Raw genomic sequence first — 14,103 nt, 5'->3', positions numbered from 1 at the left:
CTTCAATAAATGTATTTCAAAAGGTTAATCAGATCTACTAATTTTTTTGCACGTTTCAGAATACACAGATCTGTTCTGTTGGCAACTGACATCACTTTTCCCATTGACTGAATCAAGACTATAGCCTTTCTCATTGTTTTCTTGCCATGCACATCTTAGAGCTTCTGTATTGCATGTAAACTGGCAACCATCAAGCACAGAGTCACAAAATTACAAAAACATACAAAATCGCATTTCCTAAAACAATATTCAACCCTTTTGAAAAAGATCTAACAAGGATAAACACTTTGCAAATCTTCTGCGCCAAGTGTTTGTCAGAGGGGATAGCCAACTTATAAACCCATGCCCAGTATTATAAACTGTGAGATTCCCTGTAACAATGTATCTACAACCTTTTACACAATGTATTGCTGATGCACCCTTGAAGGCCTATCAGCGTTAAAAAATGTTTTAAAAGGCTTGCTGCCTTTTTCAGACCTTTTCAAAATACTTTAACAGACCTATGTCACCTGACATATATTTTCCCAAAGAACCAATCAGGCCAATAACCTTTATCATTGGCTTTTCCCGTTACTAATTCAGGCCTACTGAATTCCGCATATGCTTTTGCACTAGTCAGCTCTTAGGCATACAGTCAGAAAATTACAGTCGGCAAAACAACATTCACACCATCCTATGAGAGTTAAATAGGGCTACCAAAGAACAAATCTACCTGTAAGCTATGCCAGGGACAGAAGCCTACACCAAAACCCTTGCATACTGCAGTGTTAGACCTGACATCCTTGGTGTGGTTTCTCACTAATGTTTTGCGTTCCCTCCTCAGGTTTTGCTGACTTTGTTTTGTTGGCTCTCTGACTCTGCACACTCTATCAATGCTTATCAATGCAAAAGTGCTTGTGTTCACTCTTGTATACATTATAAAACTGCCTTACACCCCATTGGCATATTTAATTTACTTGTAAGTCCCCAGTAAAGTGGTGTACCATGTACCTAGGACTGGTAAATAAAATGCTACTAGGTGGCCTGCAGCATGTATTGTGCTATCCACTTAAATAGCCTTTCGAAACCTGTCTCTGCTTTGGCATTACAGTCGGTGTGTGCAGTTGTAAACTTCCATTTCGATCTGGCAAAATAAACCTTTTGCCAGACCTGAACCTTCCTTTTTAATACATATCAGTCAACTCTGGGATAGGCCTTAACAGCCCATAGGGCAGGATGCATCGTATTTAAATGTTGGACATGTATTTTTAAGTTTTACATGTTCTGCTAGTGAAAATCTATCAAATTAATTTTTAACTATTGGAAGGCATACCTCTCCCATTGGATAACATTTGGTTACTTTAGTACATTTAATAAGTGATAATTATTGGTTGAGAAAACGTAGGGATGTCATGTTTTGTGTCTGAGGAACTGTAATTTAAAACCCTCTTTAATGCTGACGTTGAATTTAAGACACAATTCTGAAAATGCCACTTTTAGAAAGTTGCCATTTTCTGCCCTATTTTGTGGCGTCTGAAGCCTGTCCTGGGCCAGTTGGCAGTTGTTGTTTGTGTATTACATCTAGACAGCCACACAGTAGAGCATCTGAGTGTTGGCAGGTTGGGCCATCCTAACTTTATGAGAGGAGCAGAACTGTCATCTGTCACAATGGCCCTTCAAAGTCAGTACCTCGGCTCCCTCAGAAAGGACTTCACACTAGCCTGTTGTGCCAACAGAAAGACTGGGACTAGGACAGGGAGGCAGGGAATTCGGCAAACACAAGGAGATGATGAATGGAGCGCTGAAACTTTTCATACACTCACCCCCAGTCACAGATCTGGGTTGAAGCCATCATTGATCTTTAGCTCACTTCACCACCCAATTTAGACCCAGCTATATGCAAATCAGTCTTGACCCTGTGCCTCATGGAAACAGTCCAGTCCAAACTGCCAAGCCAGGTCTTTCCTGGACCGAAAACATGCATCCTGGGACCGGTTTTGGGGTAACACCCCTCATTCGCCAGGCTAGCTTGAATCCAGAGGCAAAGTGAGCAAGGGACCCATATCTAGGTATACCCTGTCAACTTAGGGCATACAAAGCAAACACAAGGAGATGATGGGCAGAGCGCTGAAACTTTTCAGACACTCACCCAATCACAGATCTGGGTGGAATCCATCATTGTCCTTTAGCTCACTTCTCTACCCCAGTTTAGACCCAGCTATATGGAAATCAGTCTTGAACCTGTGCCTCATGGGAACAATCTAGCCCGAACTGCCAAACTAGGTCTTCCCTTGGATCGGAAACAAGCATCCTGGGACCTGTTTCAGGGAAACACCCCTCATCAGCCAGGCTATCTAGAATCCAGTGGCAAAGTGAGCAGGGGACCAACGTCTCGGCATACCCTGCCAATTTAGGGTGAACAAAGCAAACACAGGGAGATGATGGACGGAGCACTGAAACTTTTCAGACACTCACCCCTAGTCACAGATCTGGGTTGAATCCATCATCACTCTTTAGCTCACTTCACCACCTCAGTTTAGACCCAGCCATATGCAAATCAGTCTTGACCCTGTACCCCATGGGAACAGTCCAGCCCGAACTGCCAAGCCAGGTCTTCCCTGAACTGGAAACAAGCATCCTGGGACCGGTTTAGGGGTTATACACCTCATCAGCCAGGCTAGCTTGAATCCAGTGGCAAATTGAGCAAGAGACCCATGTCTGGGCATACCAGGCCAACTTAGGGCGAACAAAGCAAACACAAGGAGATGATGGACAGAGCCCTGAAACATTTCAGAAACTCAACCACAGTCACAGATCTGGGTTGAATCCATCATTGTTCTTTAGCTCACTTCGCCACTCCTGGGAATTCCAGGCACGTCTGTAACGGGAAGACTCCTGAAGTTTCTTCCACTTCAAAGTGGGCATCAGGTATAAAAAGGGGACCCTCAGCCCCACTCATCAGTACACTCCTGAAACTATGGATACTACAAAGGGACTGCCATGCTGCAAGAGAACTACCCTGCTGCTTGAAGGCTGCCCTGTTGTCTGAGAAGAAGCACCGGACCTGAACCCTTCATCCCAGGTTAAAGTGACTCCATGGGTTGACCTCCTATTCTGAACTACAGAGGCACAAAAAGGTTCCAGAGGCTTCCCTGTATCTGCTCAGCTGACCTCCTGTAATGGACCTGCCTTGACCTGCAACTGGACCTTCCTGAGCCCTGCTGGCCTCTGCTGGGGTAGGATGGGAGAATCAATGTAACATAATACCTAGCTACATACTTTTTACAGTGTAATAATAATCACCCTTAAAAATCTGTTGGCCTTAGCATACAATTTAAAATTAAATATGTAAGGTCTACTGTTTAGATCTGTGGCTTCAGACATCATTTTTTTAAATGAACCAATTAAATATATTGCCTTTTTTTCATTAGGTTGTCATGGTAACCAGCTCAGGTCGAATATATTCCACATAATGTTTACAAAAGGTCGCTATTGGTCCTCAGTCATAAAATGACAACTATGCATAAAATTACAGTTGGCAAAACAATTTACAAGCCTTCCTGAAATGGCATGCAAAAGATTATATGAATGTGCAAGCCTTCTTCTTGAGGGTTTGTCCCAGGATCTAACCATCACCAAAATACTCACTGAAATTCCCTGTAACAAAATACGTTCCTCCAGACTTTAACACAGTGTCATGACACCCACCTTTAAATGCCTATTGGCTTTAAAGTACTTTTCAAAGAAAGTCAAGCATACTACTTTTGTCATAACTTTTCAAAATTAACAGATCAGGCTAATAGCCTTGATCAATAGCTTGTCAGTATGGCTAACTCAGTCCTGCAGTATTGAGCATAATGCTTCACACTAATCAAATTTCCCTATACAAGCACTCCTTTTCCTCAGAAGTACATAATGTCTGCCCAAACAAAATCAGGGCTTTAGGAAAATCAACATTTGTGCCCCTCTCTGTAGTCATAAAATTAGAAATATGTGAAAAATGACTGTTAGCAAAACAGCATCTAAGCCTTCCTAAATGTCCTGGGAAGAATTCTCAAAGTGCAAGCTGTCTATCCAGTGGGGCTTCACAAGGGTTAACCAAATCAACTGTTACCTTCCATGGTAATAGGTTAGATTCCTTGTAACCAAATATCTGCCTAATAGCTTTAACATAATGTAAAGGCAATCCAATATTTATGCCTATTTGGTTTAGCATATGCTTTTTGCAATAATTAAGTAAGGCTTATGGACTTTGTTGTATCGTGCCATAATAAACAGGAACAATACAAAGCCCATTCTAAACTGGCATAACAAGGATTCACAAAGTGCAAAACGTCCACTGCAAGAGTTTGTTACAGCGGTAACCACCACCAAATCAATTTCCTTCTCTAGCAATCAATATGTCAGCCCTGCTTCCTTTGTCCTAATTTTTCATAATAAACAGATCAGATCAGGTCTACTGCATCCTTGAAGAGCATAAGCTTTCCCATAAAGCAAAAAGTGAAATATTTTTTTTTTCAGTGGAAGCACACAACTTCTGTCCAATCAAGATCTGTGTTCAAAGGAACCAACATTCGGTAGAGCCAAAGTTCAGCTCTCATTAAAGCTTACTATTGCTCCTTTTCTGTTGATCAAACAAGATCTGAGGACAGCTAAGCTGTTCAACAAGACCTAAAAATGGTTAGAAGGATGAGTCAGTAAAAATGGTTTAGCAGAGCGTCTGAACAGCAAGTGACAAGAAGTGGATAGGTTACCAACTGAGTAATTGAACGCGAAGGTGGGAGCAGTGTGTGATTGACAATGATTGACTGAGCAAACACGTTTTGTTAAGGCATAAAGTGCAGACTAAATTTCCTCTCGGTGACAGGATTGTGCACAACTCGTGGTGGAAAACAGAAATACAACGATATTCAAAATTTTCGCAGATTAGGAAGCATTTGACTCCCAAGTTTGCATCAAATTGCTGAAGTGCAATCGCCTACTTCGCTAGCAGTTGATTTTCACAAGTTGAGGGAAATGAGTTGGTCAAAGCAATACTGGTGTTAAAAGGAGCTGAGATCCATTCTATGTATGGGGGCGAAACCAGATTAAGAAATATACATCTTATTGTGGATATATATATTTTTTTGTAAATTACTTATCTGTGACTTCATTAACATATTTGGGTAGTTTCATATTGCATGAAATGCATCCCCTTTGGACCACTTCATGCATGATCTAGAGGGCCATACCGTCCATTCTGCGTTTTCCAGGTGGGACGAGGGACCTTGGGTTGCTTTCAGAGCTTCGTGAGCTGCAGTGATCCAACCACGGGACCTCTGTCACCCCTTTCTAGTGGCCGCCTCCTGCGGTATGGGGTTGGTTTGAACATTTTTGCGAAAGCTGATTTTGGTTTACAGCCCAGATCTGGTGATCTACATGAACACAGTGTCAATTTGTGCCAGAACCACTGGTAGTTAGCACCATTACCCATCTTTTGGGACAGGGAATACATTTTGGCCCAGAGCAACAGAGTGAAAGAAACAAATTGGAGGAAGGAAGAAGGGAAAGATAAGACAACGGGATTAAGCGGGGATGAAGAAGATCCCGCAGGAGTGAGAGATTCGAATTGAAAAGTGGTGGTAGAAAAGGGAATGAGATGCAACCAAGACTTGGCAGCCTTGTATTTGGTATCCCAGCCTCCAGCAGCATTGATGTTGGGCTCCTAAGGAAAACTTTGGGGTCCGCCATACATTTTTATTTTTAATGAAGCTCTTGGGGTAGGTCGGGGCATGGGGTGAGTGGTGTGGCCAGGTGAGGGGGAATTTTAACGGACGATGACGAGGGAAGATGAATTATTTATTTAATTTTCCCTCGTCATCGTCCATTGAAATCCCCCCTCACCAGGCCCCACCGCTCTTACCTGCGGGGGCCGCGGCTGGGTGAGTGAACTGGAGGTTGGCGAAGGGACCATTTGAGTTGTATCTCATGGCCGGTAAGGCCACTCGAGGGGAGGGTGAGGTTTGCTTAGTGGTCGGAGGTTTGGAGAGCAAGCTGGTGTATTATCTTTGCTTTGCGTCCGTACATCGGCAGATCAGACACACAACTCTTTAGTAGGCGCTTTACCCACTCAGCTACCTCACCTCTACCTGCTTTGCATGCTTCAGGAAGGCTCTGGCAAACTTTGAAGAAAAATATTAGCTCAGGCAGCAGAAGGCTTAACAGCCCTCACAGGAATCATCAAAGGAAAGGACTCTGCATTTCACTTGCAGAATTCATGTTTGTGAAGATGTGTGAAAGCGCCAGCACGCATTCCACTTCCAGAGCACTCTAATTTAAGGACCTTTTTTTTTGTTATTCAAAAGTGTGCCCGTTTATTTCTCCAAGAATTTTCTATAAATCGTTTACTGCATGTCTGATCCCCAGCATCACTAAAAGAATAGATAAAAGGCTCTTTTTGATCTGCCCATCCACTTCCCAATACAATGTATGCAGGACGTCGACTCAAATAAAACGACGTACGGTTCATGCGTGACGCAAATGCAAAAATCCAAGGGGGCAGATTTATGAAGGCCTTGCGCCGCCGGTGCGTCATTTTTAACATGGGAAAAAGTGACGCACCGGCGGCGCAAGGCCTTCATAAATGAGGCCCCAAGTGCCGGCCTCTTCCCTTCCATCAGGAACAGCGCCCGGCCATTCCTACCTGGCATGAATTACCTCAAGGTGGCTCGGACTTTCAGATAACCGCGTCGGCCGAGCTTTGCTGTTGTCCCATAATTCCCTTCTGGTTTCAGTCACTTTCCTGGCAGATAAGTAAAGCTTTCAAGGGCAGACAAAGAGCCGGAGGGAAACAATCTCTCAGAATATTGGTACACGCGAGACTTGAAATGAGGCCTGCCTGCAGAGAGCAGGTCTGCGTTACTGCTCCAGTGAACACAATGGAAGTGTCCTCGAGGGACAGCGCTCCACCCAAGGGAGATGTATTCTATCAAATGGAACTGCCCAATGACCTCCAAAGGTCAATCGCCAATGATGTCATCCAGTGGCGTCACTAGGGTTGGTGTCACCCAGTGCGGGTAACTCATGGTGTCACCCCCCTCACGATTTACCCCATGAATCCATGATGGACCTCCTCCGAGTCCGCCAGTGCCAAATAACGGGACCATACAGAATGGTTTCAGTGCTAACTCCCACATTGCCCCATCCCTTGTCACCCCCAGTCCCCGCCTCTCATTTGCCCCTATTCCCTCCAGGTCCGGGATCTGACAGCTTCATTATAGAAATGCGCTGCAGTGCAGTCTGCGCATAAACCCCCTTCCCTCCTCTGATAAACAAACAGCCTCGTCGCAATTCACAACGCTCTGACCCGACTATGGCTCGCTTTCTGATCTCTGCACTTCCTTTAATGAAATGTGTTTCCAAATCTGGGCTTTCACGTCTTCATTACCCAGTGCTTTTTTATATTCACAACAGTCAATGATTTGCATGTAATAAACCTGTGCAATGGTACTTGAGGGATAGCAGAACATTTTTAAATGCACGACTGGTTACACAGTAAGGCATTTCTTGCCCTCGAAACCTGTCAAAACTGAATTTGGTGTCTAGCAGTGTCTGACAAATGAGAACAGGAGACACCATATAAAAATATGGCGCAAGGGCTAAACTGCTTTCATGATAAATACTTGCATCCCTTAATCACTCAACCAATCAGTGTCAGCAAAAGTATTTGGCATGCAGCCTTCTAGATTGACATCAATATGATATGGCATATCAATGGCAAAAGTAGCATTTATAACGCTGAACCAAAAATGACTGAAAAGAGAAGACTGGAGGTGAGGAGGGAAGTGGGCAGGGTAGAATTCCCTAAAAATGTGTTTTTATTTATATTTGGAAGCCACTTAGAGCTGCAGTTATTAATACACTTGCCAGATATATGCAGGAAGAGCAAACAGTGAATGTTTATAAGACTTTGGAATTTCAACTGAATATAGGCTCAGATATTACAGTCTAGGATATTGTAAGCTTCGACCATAAACATCAAACCTATCCCCTCAAGTTATACATGTCTTAAAGTCTTCGGGGAATAGACAGCAGAGCTACCCTTTAGCTTATTCACATCTTAAAGGCGGGAGGGGGAGAGAAGAGGAACCCTATCCCTCATGTTACACAGCTTTTAGTCTTACAGGCTAAACTCATAAATAGCAGGGCTGCCACTTAGGCTATGCTCATTTTACAGCTAAAGCACACAGACAGCAGAGCTATCCCTCATCTTCATAGAGCCTATACAGGCTCAGAATACTTACTTGTAACAGGTAGAGCCAAAGATAGGAGTATAACTCCCACAGAATACACAGATACCACTTGCTAAGAAAGACCGTAAACCGAAGCGTCATGCCTCAGGTGCCACAGACCAGCAGACTCAGGGCTGATACCTTACAGGTATCGCACGTCATTATCAGGCGTTACAGAAGATACAGGCTCGGGACAGATACCAACCACTATCACACAGGTATCGCACGTCATCACTCAGCTGATACAGACCATACCTGCCCAGGACTCGGACCATACAGTCATTGCACAGGTCATACAGGCCAAAGCTACAGGCAGAAGATTCACGTGGCACAGTCCAGCGGCGTAACGAAAACTGTGTCCCCCGCTCCAAAGTAAGTAGAGGGAGGACCCACGCTCCAGACCCAGTCAGCTCTTAGCCTCTTAGGCCTGATGCAATGCCAGGGGGCCCCCAGGAGCTCGACCCCCCTCCACCCCCCCTTCCTGCGAGGGTTATTGTTACGCCCCTGGCACGGTCCTCACTAATTCTATTTAAGTCGTTTTCCTTGGAAACATATGTTTTCAAAGACGTGCAGCGTCAGTCTTGATTTTTATCATCTCAATTAGTTCTCTGAGTTTTCACATTCGTGCTTCAAGGCCGACAATAATAGCGTCAGAGCAAAATATATAAATAACAAACACATTCTTTCGACGTGTGGTCTGTTCATCAAGAGGACTGTCTGCAACTAAACGCCTGTTAGACCTTGGTCTTGGTGTGCGCACACAGATAGATACGTCCGCAGATAGATACGTCCACAGATAGATACCTCCGAATGGAATCTACAGGTTCATTCAGAGCACACACAGCTCTGCCGGTGTACCTCAATCCCTGACCGTAGCACATTCATTTACTCCAATAACGCAACATGCGCCCAGCTCTGAAAGGGCAGCTCTATCAAGCTCCGCAGAGCATATTGGTCTCTCATTAGTGAACTGTGCACACAGCTCTCCCAGTGCACCTCAACCATTATCCGCAGTGCCTACAGCTCTTCACCGCTAGGGAGTTCCTCCCAGGCAGCTTAACATGGCTTTCTCAGCGACAGAGGCCGCCCAGTGTACATCTCCGTCTGTGTGACACTCCGAGCAGTGGCCGTCTGCTACAGCAACAAAGGAGTCGCCCTCCGCCTTGCCCTCACCCGGCCCCCACCCCACCCCACGGCGCTTCCTTACCTGCTGGTGATGATAAACGAAGAAATAGCAGTGGCAGACAGTGCTTACATTTTAAGCATGTGTAGTGTGGGGCGTGGGCAGTGGGCTCTGGGCTGATGAAAACGGCGGGCCTGGGCCTACTGCACACCCTATTTGCAAGTACTTCCAACTGTGTGTCTATGCCTGCTATGCACAGACCCCAGCGCCTGCCTGCAGTAAGCCTCTTCCCCTGGCGGCCTTCAAAGGTGCCACTCTCCTCCCAACTGCAAGTGTCAGATTGCTTTTACTGGACCTGCATCCCCCCCACGAGCAGCACAGCCACTATGCAAATTGACCCCATACCTGGGAAGGGTCTGATATATCTCCGCAGCATCCAAGGTGACACAGGAGAGCGATGCAGTGCAACGATCACTGCCGGGCCCCAACTCAAGATGGCATCTCTCCACGCTCACCTCCCGCCGCTGCAATCAATCACGGGGACGGGGAAGACTAGGGACTGGCACGTATCAGGCGGGTCCAGACAGATTTCAGCAATTCAGGGCCTCAGCATATGGGGAGACAGTCCGCAGGCCTTGCTTCCCTCTTCTATTTGCCTCGTCAGGGTCCCCCTGTGGGGCGTGGGCAGTGGGCTCTGGGCTGATGAAAACGGCGGGTCAGGAGCGGCACGTCACGTGAGTGACGTTTACAACGTCATCAACGTTCGGATGCCGATGTCGTATGATAGCTAACATTTAATTGGACAACAATCTCATAGCACTGCAGAGAGACATAGAATTGACGGTGTCACCCCATATTATGGTGTCACCCGGTGCGGGCCGCACCCCCCGCACCCCCCTAGTGACGCCACTGATGTCATCATATCAGCAGGCACTCGCCATTACCGCTATCTTTATTTGCAATAACGTTATTTCTTATATGACTGATCTTCCCCCTCCCTTCTGATGACCCTATGACAGCTGCTACAGCCCCCTTTGGGGTTGGACCCGTGAATTTCACAAAAATCTTGTGGAGGTTGCTTATGAACATGGCCACATTTTCCATGTTGATACGCAGTTGCCTCACTTGCCACATATTTCAACAGCTGCTGCATGATTGTATGACAGAACCACGCGTCTAAACCAAGTGTGCCTTAACAATACAGTCTAAACAATGACAGCGTCATTATCACGTGTTCTTTACAATTATTTACCTTAGGGATGCGCTGGACTTTGAAATAGTGTAATTTACTATTACATCTCCAGTCTGTGTAACAATAGGAAAGGTGTTGGACTTAAAATCCAATACCAATCCAACACCGCTTTCCATAAAGCAACAACTTGCGTGCTAAAGGTACGCGTGGTAAAGGCACAGCAGTTGAGACTGCGTTGTAAAGGCACTGTGTGGTTTAGACTGCGAGGAAAATTTTGTTTCCCCTCCTGCATACATTGCAGATTTCTAGCTCAAATGGATCAGAAATTACAAAACAGCTGGGCACAATACGTAAAATCACTTGGAATACTTTACAAAAGTTAACCTTTGACCTACTGGTTGTGTATTCAGGGTACCATTGGGAAAATACTTTTGTCATTATTATATTAGCAAGAACCTCGTTAAAATTATCGCCGTTTTAGCAGCAGGAAACGGCCGCTAAAATGGCGATAATTGGCTTGCTAATATGCGTTATAGAATTCCAATAGAAGCCCAGGTTAGATGTCCTGCACATCTAACCTGGACTTCTATTGGAATTCTATAACGCATATTAGCAAGCCCATTATTGCAGGTTTAGCAGCAGTTTCCTGCCGCTAAAACAGCGATAATTTTAACGAGGTTCTTGCTAATATGCCCCCTAGTCTAATTAGTATAACTGCGCACACCAATATCACAGGAAGTGATGTCACACCTCTAGCAGTGCTGTGATTTCGATTACAATCTGCCTGTTTTATTTACTAAACTTCTTAAGTTCTGTGTGACCACCTAGGATGCAGTTTCTCTAGTCATCTACATGTAAGGTCATACAATGTGTGTTGATGCATCTCTGCTCATCCTTCAGGTCTATTATGTGCTACATCTCAAGGTTGAAATCCTCCCTTTGTATTTGAATAATGTCAGTGAGTTAAGCTCCCACTCCTTAGATGTCTGCAGGTCACAAGATTAGATCCAAAAGTTGCCTTTAGCCTTCATCCCTCTAGGTCCATGCCAGGAGTTGCAGGTTAGGATGAATGATAATACTAGCATACACAAATGTTCTATTAAAGGTGCTTTGGATATATGAGTTATATAAAAGATAGGCTTGCCACAAAATGATGATGCTGCTGAAAGAAAAATAACATTTTATCCCTTAAACCGTTAGCAGCAACGAGACGTTAACATGGGTGACTACAGAAACTTTCTCACCTCGTTAATGCCAGCATATGTCAACTCAAGGGCCGCCCTACAGACAAGTACATTTAAAATACCCTCCCTAACCTTTCTTAGAAATTAGGTTAATGCAAGTATGGACAATGAAAAGCTCAGGGAAGCCCCCTTCAAAATGTGCAGGTACATTTTGATCCCCAAGGTGACTCCCCTGCTTGGAGTACCATAATGGCAACAACGTCCCCTCCTTTTGCCAAAGGGGGGTGGCATCTCTTCTCTATAAAGATTAGGGGCCTCAGTCCGCTAGCGCTGTACTCCACTATAAAATAAGAAGAAGCCCCATGCCTGACAGCTAGGTTACCAAAACAGTCGTGTCTTGGTCCTTGCTTACCGTCTATTGCATAAAGAGTGAATGACAAAAGAAACGCCTATGAACCGCTCAGCTCTTGGGTATGCATGAGCTGGTGAGGCAATGGTAGAGTATGGACAACAGACAGAGGTAAACAAACCAAACACATCTGAGACTAAGAGGGAGAGGTGTTGACCACGTCAGACAAAGAGGTAAAGAGAAGATGAAAGAAATTAAGGGAACAGCTTTTTTTTTTGGTTTCAGATTTATATAGCGTGAACTGGACACAAAGGTATTGGAGCGCTTTACATGAGCAGCAGTTACGTTACACAAGGACACATTCATTTTTTTTTTTTTTTTGGTAGGCACGAGGAGATTAAGTGATTTGCCCAGAATCACAGGATGTGGAGTCGACTTCAAGGCTCAAACCTTGGTTTCCCAGCTCCAAAGTTGCCAGCTCTAGCCTCTACCCTCAAAAAAGTGGTTAACAATCATTTGTATTGTTTTTTACAAACTGCACAATAGTGCGTGTGCACTAGACGTCCCACGCAGAGATTACTGACACCCAATGGTTCTACACCAACAAACTCTACTGACGGCACATTGTCCACTAGTCAACATATTTTAAAGGTTATTTAAGGTGGTTAAAAAATCCTCTCTTTTGAGAAACTTAGAAGGGACCAAAATATTCCCTAAATCCTTTGGTTCTTCAAAGATACACTGTGTTATGTTATGACATATTATATTATGTTAGGCCATGCCAAGTCATGTCATTTCATGCTAATGCGATGTTATGTTATTAAGAATTTATCACCAATGAGGTCTCTTGGAGGTGAAGGTTAGAGGCAAACTGCAGAGAGAATGAGAATTATGTGGTTGTGGAAGGGTACGGTGGTTAATCGATATTACCTATTGAATAATTGCACCTCCAACCCTGAAGATCTTCTACCTTGTTACAGGAAAATAGAAGGCCTGTTGAGGTTCTAAGGTTGGAAAATGGAGGTTAACCCCTTGATGCAAGAGGGTGTTCAGAGGTGAATGATGTCACTATCCCCACCTCTAGCATTTTGGATAGCATATGCAGGTGTTATGCCCAGTGCCAGGTTGTAAGCAGCTATTTTTGATTTCGCCATATAATATTTTTTCATGCCCTCGTCCTGAGCGCAGGAATCATGTTGTGTAGGGCTTGGACTGGTGGTACAGATTGTCCTATCTATATCTCTTACTTGTCTCCTTTCCTCTGCGGCAGACTCAGTTTGCGGCTTGTAATTTATACCTGCTCATGCTCAGTGTCTGCATACATATGGCCCACTAGGTTTTCTAATGGGGAGATGAAATAGCTTGGTATAAAAAAAAATCCAGCTTTGTGGTGTGTTCCTTACTCATAATCACTCATTATACTAATGAGCCAGCGCCGGGCTCCGCTCCCCAGGATGGCGTGATACCAGGGAACAATATGTGGTCTATTTGGAGGAAGGCAGGATATTTGTACCGACCACTGCATCTCATTTTCATCTAAGATCACAAACACAGGCTCAAATGTTTTGAGCTAATTTGAATTTCAAATGTGGTTGTTAGAACCTGATTAAAACAGGAAGAAAAAAAGGCAAAAATGAAACAAAGTGGCCTTCTCTGCTACCTTCGCCGGTGTGAGCTGTTATTGATGGCTGCAATGCAGCATTTAATACTCTCTCTCTCACTCACTCTCTCTCTCTGTCTGTCTCTCTCTCTCTCTCTTCCTGCCTCTCTCTCTCTCGCTCTCTCTTCGCAATCAGCACCATAACAATGAGCCTCTTTGATTTCAATTTAAAATGGAAAATTCACATTTGCAAACGCTTTTTCCGGCCCAGGCAGCTGCAGTTTTGGCTTCAAAGATCACTCTGCTTTTAGCTTCCTCTCTATGCCTGGAATGGACAAAGTTGAGAAGTTATGCTTTGCACAGGGCTAGGCCAGCTTTTTCTGTTTCCAGGATCATGCAGTTTGTG

The sequence above is a fragment of the Lissotriton helveticus genome, chromosome 5_1 (assembly GCF_964261635.1).
Source record: "Lissotriton helveticus chromosome 5_1, aLisHel1.1, whole genome shotgun sequence".
In the NCBI taxonomy this organism is placed as follows: Eukaryota; Metazoa; Chordata; class Amphibia; order Caudata; family Salamandridae; genus Lissotriton; species Lissotriton helveticus.
The sequence above is the reverse complement of the archived record's forward strand: the minus strand, read 5'-3'. Positions refer to the sequence as shown.